This window comes from Schistocerca nitens, chromosome 8 (genome assembly GCF_023898315.1).
Source record: "Schistocerca nitens isolate TAMUIC-IGC-003100 chromosome 8, iqSchNite1.1, whole genome shotgun sequence".
Lineage (NCBI taxonomy): Eukaryota > Metazoa > Arthropoda > Insecta > Orthoptera > Acrididae > Schistocerca > Schistocerca nitens.
This window is the reverse complement of record NC_064621.1, coordinates 529,281,472-529,288,202: the sequence shown is the minus strand read 5'-3', so window position 1 is coordinate 529,288,202 and position 6,731 is coordinate 529,281,472.

The following is a 6,731-nucleotide window of genomic DNA, read 5'->3' as shown; positions in this document are numbered from 1 at the left end:
CCTGTGCTAACCTCTTCGTCTCACGAGGGGAGGCCGCCAATTGTGAAATTCAGATTCAATTCATACTGCGCATAAAAGAAGCTCATGGCCAGAGGTGTAATGTGGCAAAGCACCAAGATGCACTTCTCAGCCGTTGTCGAGAAAATCGACAGTTAATAGAAACCGTTGCTGTGAAATACTCTCTACGATCATCAATTTCCTACAGTGTCGTGGTGCAGCGGTAAGCGCTCGGGTTCGTAATCTGAAGGTCGCCGGATCGAATCTCGCGCCATGCAACTTTTTTTTAAGTATTTTTTGTAATTCATCAGTCCCCTAGAAATTAGAACTACTTAAACCTAACTAACCTAAGGACATCACAGACCTACTGATAACAAATCTAGCAGACCGCCTCTGAATTGCTTCGTTGTATTCCTCAAATCCGACCTGGTGGGGATTCAAAAAAATGGCTCTGAGCACTATGGGACTTAACTGCTGAGGTCATCAGTCCCCTAGAAATTAGAACTACTTAAACCTAACTAACCTAATATGCAATTCCTGGCAATCAGTTGCAGTAATTATGCATGTAATAAGTTGTTGAAAGTGGTTTGTCGTGGAAAAACTGGCGACTTCGAACATCATTATGTTTTCCGCAATCAAAGTTGTATTTCACACATGTTATTGTCTTCATAATGTTAACCACGTATAGTTAACGGAAGACGTAGAAGCGATATTCCGAAACGAATACGTATAGCGTAAGTCAAACGTTCGAATTAGAATAGAAACCCCACGAACACAAATTTGCTGTGGCAGGTATGAAATATAAACTCCGTTACTCGCTCGTTACACTTGAAGGACAGACGTTGAATGGGCCGAAACGAGCCGCCGCATAACAGCGTAGCTGCCTGCTAACTTCGAAAGAAGGTAGATGCGGTCCCTAGCGCAACTTATAACATCGCCGAAAATCAGTGCGGACGTGAGAGCTTTGGTACACCCTGTTAAACAAACGGAAAAATGGAGGCGGTACAATTGGAGAGCGATCCGCCTTCACCAACATGCATAAGCAACTCATTAATATATAGTACATAGAACAAGCTACCATTCATCACACCAACAAGAAATTTTGTCTGTCACCTTGTATATTCTTACAATCACTGAACTACGTCACCTTCCTGTACATTGCAGCGCCATCAACAAACAGCGGTAAATTGCGGCTCACCCTCTCCGTCAGGTCATTTATGTTTATAGAGAATAAAAGTAGTGCCATCACGCTTCCCTGGGGCACTCCTGACAATACCCTTGTCTCCAATGAACACTCGCCGTCCAGGATCACATTCTGGTTACTATTACTCAAAAAGTGTTCGAGCCACTAACCTATCTGGGAACCTGAACCATACGGTCAGACGTTCGTCAACTGTTTGCAGTGCGTCTCCGTGTCCAATGCTTTTCGGAAATCTTCGAAAATGGAGTCTGCCTGTCGCGCTCCATCCATTGTTTGTCGGATATCATGTGAGGAAAAGGCAAACTGAGTTTCGCACTAGCGATGCTTTCTAAACCTGTACTGATCTGTGGAGAGAAGCTTTTCTGTCTCAAGGAAATTTGTTATATTTTAACTCAGAAAGTGTTCAATAATTCTGTAGAAAACCGATGTTAAGGATGTTGGTCTGTAATAACGCAGGTCAGTTCTTGTACCTTTCTTATAAATAGACGTTCCCTGCGCTTATTTCCATTCACCTTGGACTTTCCACTGGGAGAGAGATTCGCGATAAAAGCAGACCAAGTAAGGAACCATTGCCGTAGAGTATAACTCTGTAAATCAGAGCTGGGTTTCTATCTGGACGTCGTAACTCCCTTGTTTTCAACTCTTTAAGTTAACAACGGCACAGATGTCAATTTCTATGTTCTCCATGCGGGAGTCTGTATGACAGTCAAACGACGATATGTTTGTTCGATCCACTTGTGCGAATGATTTCTTAATCGTGAAATTTCAGAATTCCTTTTGCTGTCTTCTGTTGCCCACCGAGACTGGTCAACGAGTGACTGTATATGAGCCTTTTTTCTTTTTTTTTTTTTGAGATTCTCGGCAAGACCTTTCGCTAAGGTATGACGGTGAAAGTTGTATGCTTCGCGTATTGCTCTACTAAATCTTGCCTGTCAACATTTACACGCTCTTTTTTGAATTGAGAGTGCAACAGTTACGGTTTCCTAAGTATTTTCTGAATTTGTGTATTAAACCACGGAATGTCCTTTCCATCCTTAATACACTTACTTGGCACATATGTCTCCACAGTGCGATTTACAGTCAGTTTAAACTTTGCCCATAATCCCTGTACGTCCGACATCCTGGGGCTAAATGGTGTCCGTCCATCGTCTAAGTGGGATGCTAACAGCTGCTTAACTGCTTTTTCTAGCATAAACACTCTCCTGGCCTTCTTGACAGATTTATTACCTTTTGTACTCATGATCACTAATCCCTGTTTATGTACTGACATTGTCGATAAGGTCAGGCCTGTTCGTAGCTACTAGATCAAAAATATTTCTGTTACATCTGGGTTGTCTAACTAGTTTTTCAAGGCAATTTTCGGAACGGTTCAGACTTACTTCACAAGACTGCCTTTAAGTACCACTTATAGTGATTTCATAGACATTGCAGGCTATACGCGGTAGGTTAAAGTCACTTCCAACTAATACTGCGTTATCTGGGTATTTGTGCGATACTGCCTGTAGGCTATCCACGAACGACTCTAAAAGTGTCACAGGTGAATCGGGCGGCCAGTAAAAACATCCAACAATTGAGGCATCCACACGGAAAAGGCAGTAAATCCAAACAAATAATTTTTAACTTTTTATTGAAAAGATAGTAAGACATGTCGACGGTAGCGTAGGAGTAGCAGAATGTCAATGCTGTGAGCGGTTGCGTCCTTAAAGCGACACGAGATGGAACTTGTCGGAACATCACGTGAGCTAGCGTGGGTATGGTAGTAAGTCAAGCCATCGAGTTGCCAGCATTTACTCTGTGACCAACCGTTCATTGATGTCAGTGATTCGGTAGTTATTAGTTGTTAGTATGACAAAATGGCTCCGAAAACTGTTCCAAATTTTCCGTCTACAATGAAATTTACTCATTTACATTCAGTTGTAACATCTAGTTTTCGGTTTTATTATGACCTAACCGAACTGTATACTTTCTTTCTGCAGGCTGCTTGTAAATGCAAATATAATTGCCGTAATTTTGAAGATAATGACGTACGAACGATTCACTCAAGAGTTTTGCAGCCAAAATAGGATGATTCGCTGTAATTTTCTTTTTTGATTTATCAGCACAATAAACATAAAGAACAGAAGGTTGCGTAATATCGACGATCCTGCTTTGAGCAGAAGACAAATACAACTGCACCAGCGAAAATAAAAATGAATGTTTCTACTGGTTTTAATCTACGCAGTAGTAAACAGTATGGTTGATAATGTCAGTTAGAAATTTATAGGTTTCGGCATAATAGAGTAGAGAAAGGTTTGACAATCAACGGGTCCTGATGAAAAAGCAGATATGGTTAGAGATGCAAAGAATGTACAGCCGTTCAGTGTCATAAAATTGACGAAGGGAGAGTTGTATGATTTCGCCTCGGTATGCAAGACATTATTGCATACACCACCACCAAAGATATCTCTGCTTCTTGGACTAGAATTGTGAGGGATAAGTTGCCCGTAATAAAAATAAAAGATAGGTTCGGTGAAACGAACCGTGGAGGGTTCAAACGGTTCAAATGGCTCTGAGCACTATGGGACTTAACATCTGAGGTCATCAGTCCCCTAGAACTTAGAACTACTAAAACCTAACTAACCTAAGGACATCACACACATCCATGACCGAGGCAGGATCCGAACCTGCGACCGTGGCAGTCGCGCGGTTCCGGACTGAAGCGCCTAGAACCGCTCTGCCACAACAGTTGGCGAACCGTGGAGGGAACACAACATTCTGAAAAAGGGTAAATTGTCAAGAACATCTCTACAATTCGTTCTCTACCACCAGCTGGACGAAATATCATCGCCGGCCAGTGTGGCCGGGCGGTTCTACGCGCTTCAGTCTGGAACCACGTGACCGCTACCGTCGTACGTTCGAATCCTGCCTCGGGCATGGTTCGTTAGGTTTAAGTAGTTCTAAGTTCTAGGGGACTGATGACCTCAGATGTTCAGTCCCATAGTGCTCCGAGCCATCTGAGCCATTTGAAGGCTCATCATTAGAGACGCTAAAAGAAGACCTGGCGATGTTGGACTACATGGACATCATATATCACACATTTTACAACAATCTTTGTACCCCGTAATTATATTTCTTATACAAATGTGACAGCTTGCTGTAAATATATTTGTAAAGCTAATTTGGAGTTTCTGTAACCATTTTGCTAACACAACTTCGTATTTCGTAGTGTCAAAACCATTTTTTCCTTCTCCTGTCAAATTTTCTTTTCATGACTTACTCACTTCCCCATGTTAACGCCTCAAGTAACTTAATTTAACGTAGACTTGTTATACACATCCAGATAACTTCCCTGTGACACTCAAATTCGACCTAATGGAGATAATATATGTATGCACTGCAATGAAACTCCCCTTACGTGGCGTCTAATTCACCTTCTTATATTCCTTACAGGAATTTCTAAATATTTCAGAGCTTTCTACTTTGGGTTTCAGCCAGCCCTCGGTCCCGAACATCATTTGAGCTCGAGAAATGTCCTGGAGGACAATAATTCCAGGAACTTTGTTACGAATACTTCCTGGCAGTTTCTTGACTGCTTCACGACCTCTGTCGCCCTGTCGTTTTCTCTGTTTCTATCTGTCACTACTCAGCGCCTAGGTAAACAATCGCTAGTCTTAGCTCCTCTGTCGCACAATGCAGTTGTTCGCCAAAGCAACACGGCGCTAGCGAGAATTTATGTGAGCGCAGCGAAGTGCTGTCCTAATGACACGCACGGTAGACTCTCATTAAACAGGAGGACAGCGAGGCTGTGTGATCGGCGCCGACCGGAGGCTCAACACGCGGCGCAGGACTTTCCCGGAGGCTGTTGCGGCGACTGCGCCGTCGGTCGTACATCACCCCACGGACCGAACACCCGCCGAGTTGGACGAACGTACGCGCAACGCCGTAATCGAAAGGCTCTGTACCGCATTCCACCGCGGCACGGAGCGAAGCTAGAGCCGTGTGCCGCGCGGCGGCCAGCGTGTTTAATTTTAGCCGTTCTCCCCGTCCCTGAATGCGCCGTATTGCTGAGAGATTAATAGCTACCGCGGCGACGCTTTCACATCGACTCGTATTTATTCCCACAAATATCTCTGGGCTCTTTGACTGCACTGCACAAACGACGCTTGTATAAAGCCCAGTTTCGCTTCTGAAGAAACGTCAGGAAAAGTTTTTCGCTGCCAGAGCCTTCAAACGCAGATGATTACCGTGTTGCGCTCAAAAGTAGGCAAGGAGGAAGTCAAAATAATAAAACAAGGAAACAGTGAAAAGTAACTAACCCATCCACCGATCTCTTAGTATTGCATCGATTTCTACAAGCTAGTTGAAAAGCACAATACATGCAACGTGTCTACCAAAAGAGCCCTCCACATTGACGGCGGTTTTAGCTACAGGAGCCCTCAAAAACGCTTTGAAGCCAACCCCCCTGTTCGTTTCTGCAAGTCAGTACACATCAGCAATGGTACAGCTAGTAAAACTCAGCCGCGCGGGATTAGCCGAGCGGTCTATGGCGCTGCAGTCGTGGACCGTGCGGCTGGTCCTCCCTCGGGCATGGGTGTGTGTGTTTGTCCTTACGATAATTTTGATTAAGTAATGTGTAAGCTTAGGGACTGATGACCTTAGCAGTTAAGTCCCATAAGATTTCACACACACACAGTTTGCCGGCCGAAGTGGCCGTGCGGTTAAAGGCGCTGCAGTCTGGAACCGCAAGACCGCTACGGTCGCAGGCTCGAATCCTGCCTCGGGCATGGATGTTTGTGATGTCCTTAGGTTAGTTAGGTTTAACTAGTTCTAAGTTATAGGGGACTAATAACCTCAGCAGTTGAGTCCCATAGTGCTCAGAGCCATTTGAACCAGCCAACACACAGTTTACAGTAAAACTCACCTGCGATTCGTTCAGTGATCAGGCACTGACGTAACGCTCTTGCTGGTAGCACATGCGTACACTTTGTGTTGTGTCTAGGAAACCTGCATACCCGGCTCGCTAGACAAACAGTCACATAACTCGTATTAATTAGTTTTATTACAATAAGACAAAATACAATTACTTAACTTCTATAGATGTGTCGCAAGCTCTTCCCATCAAGCTGTGCTAATCAAAATATCGTCCACATAAAGTGTTAAATGTTTCAACAAATCTTCGCCTAAAACTTTATTCAGTGCCCTCAGCCGGTCGGTGTGGCTGACGGTTGTAGGCGCTACAGTCTGGAAACGCGCGACCGCTTCGGTCGCAGGTTCGAATCCTGCCTCGGGCATGGATGTGTGTGATGTCCTTACGTTAGTTAGGTTTAAGTAGTTCCAAGTTCTAGGGGACTGATGACCTCAGAAGTTAAGTCCCATAGTGCTCAGAACCATTTGAACCATTTTTTTTTCAGTGCTCTCATAAAAGCCGCTGCAGAAAAAAAGCATTTCTGAAATTGATAACTTCTCCCATTATAAAGAAATGTTGTATACTTTCTACTATTCTCTTCTAGAAGTAATTGCCAGTAACTACTAGTCAAATCAAGGCTACTTAGAT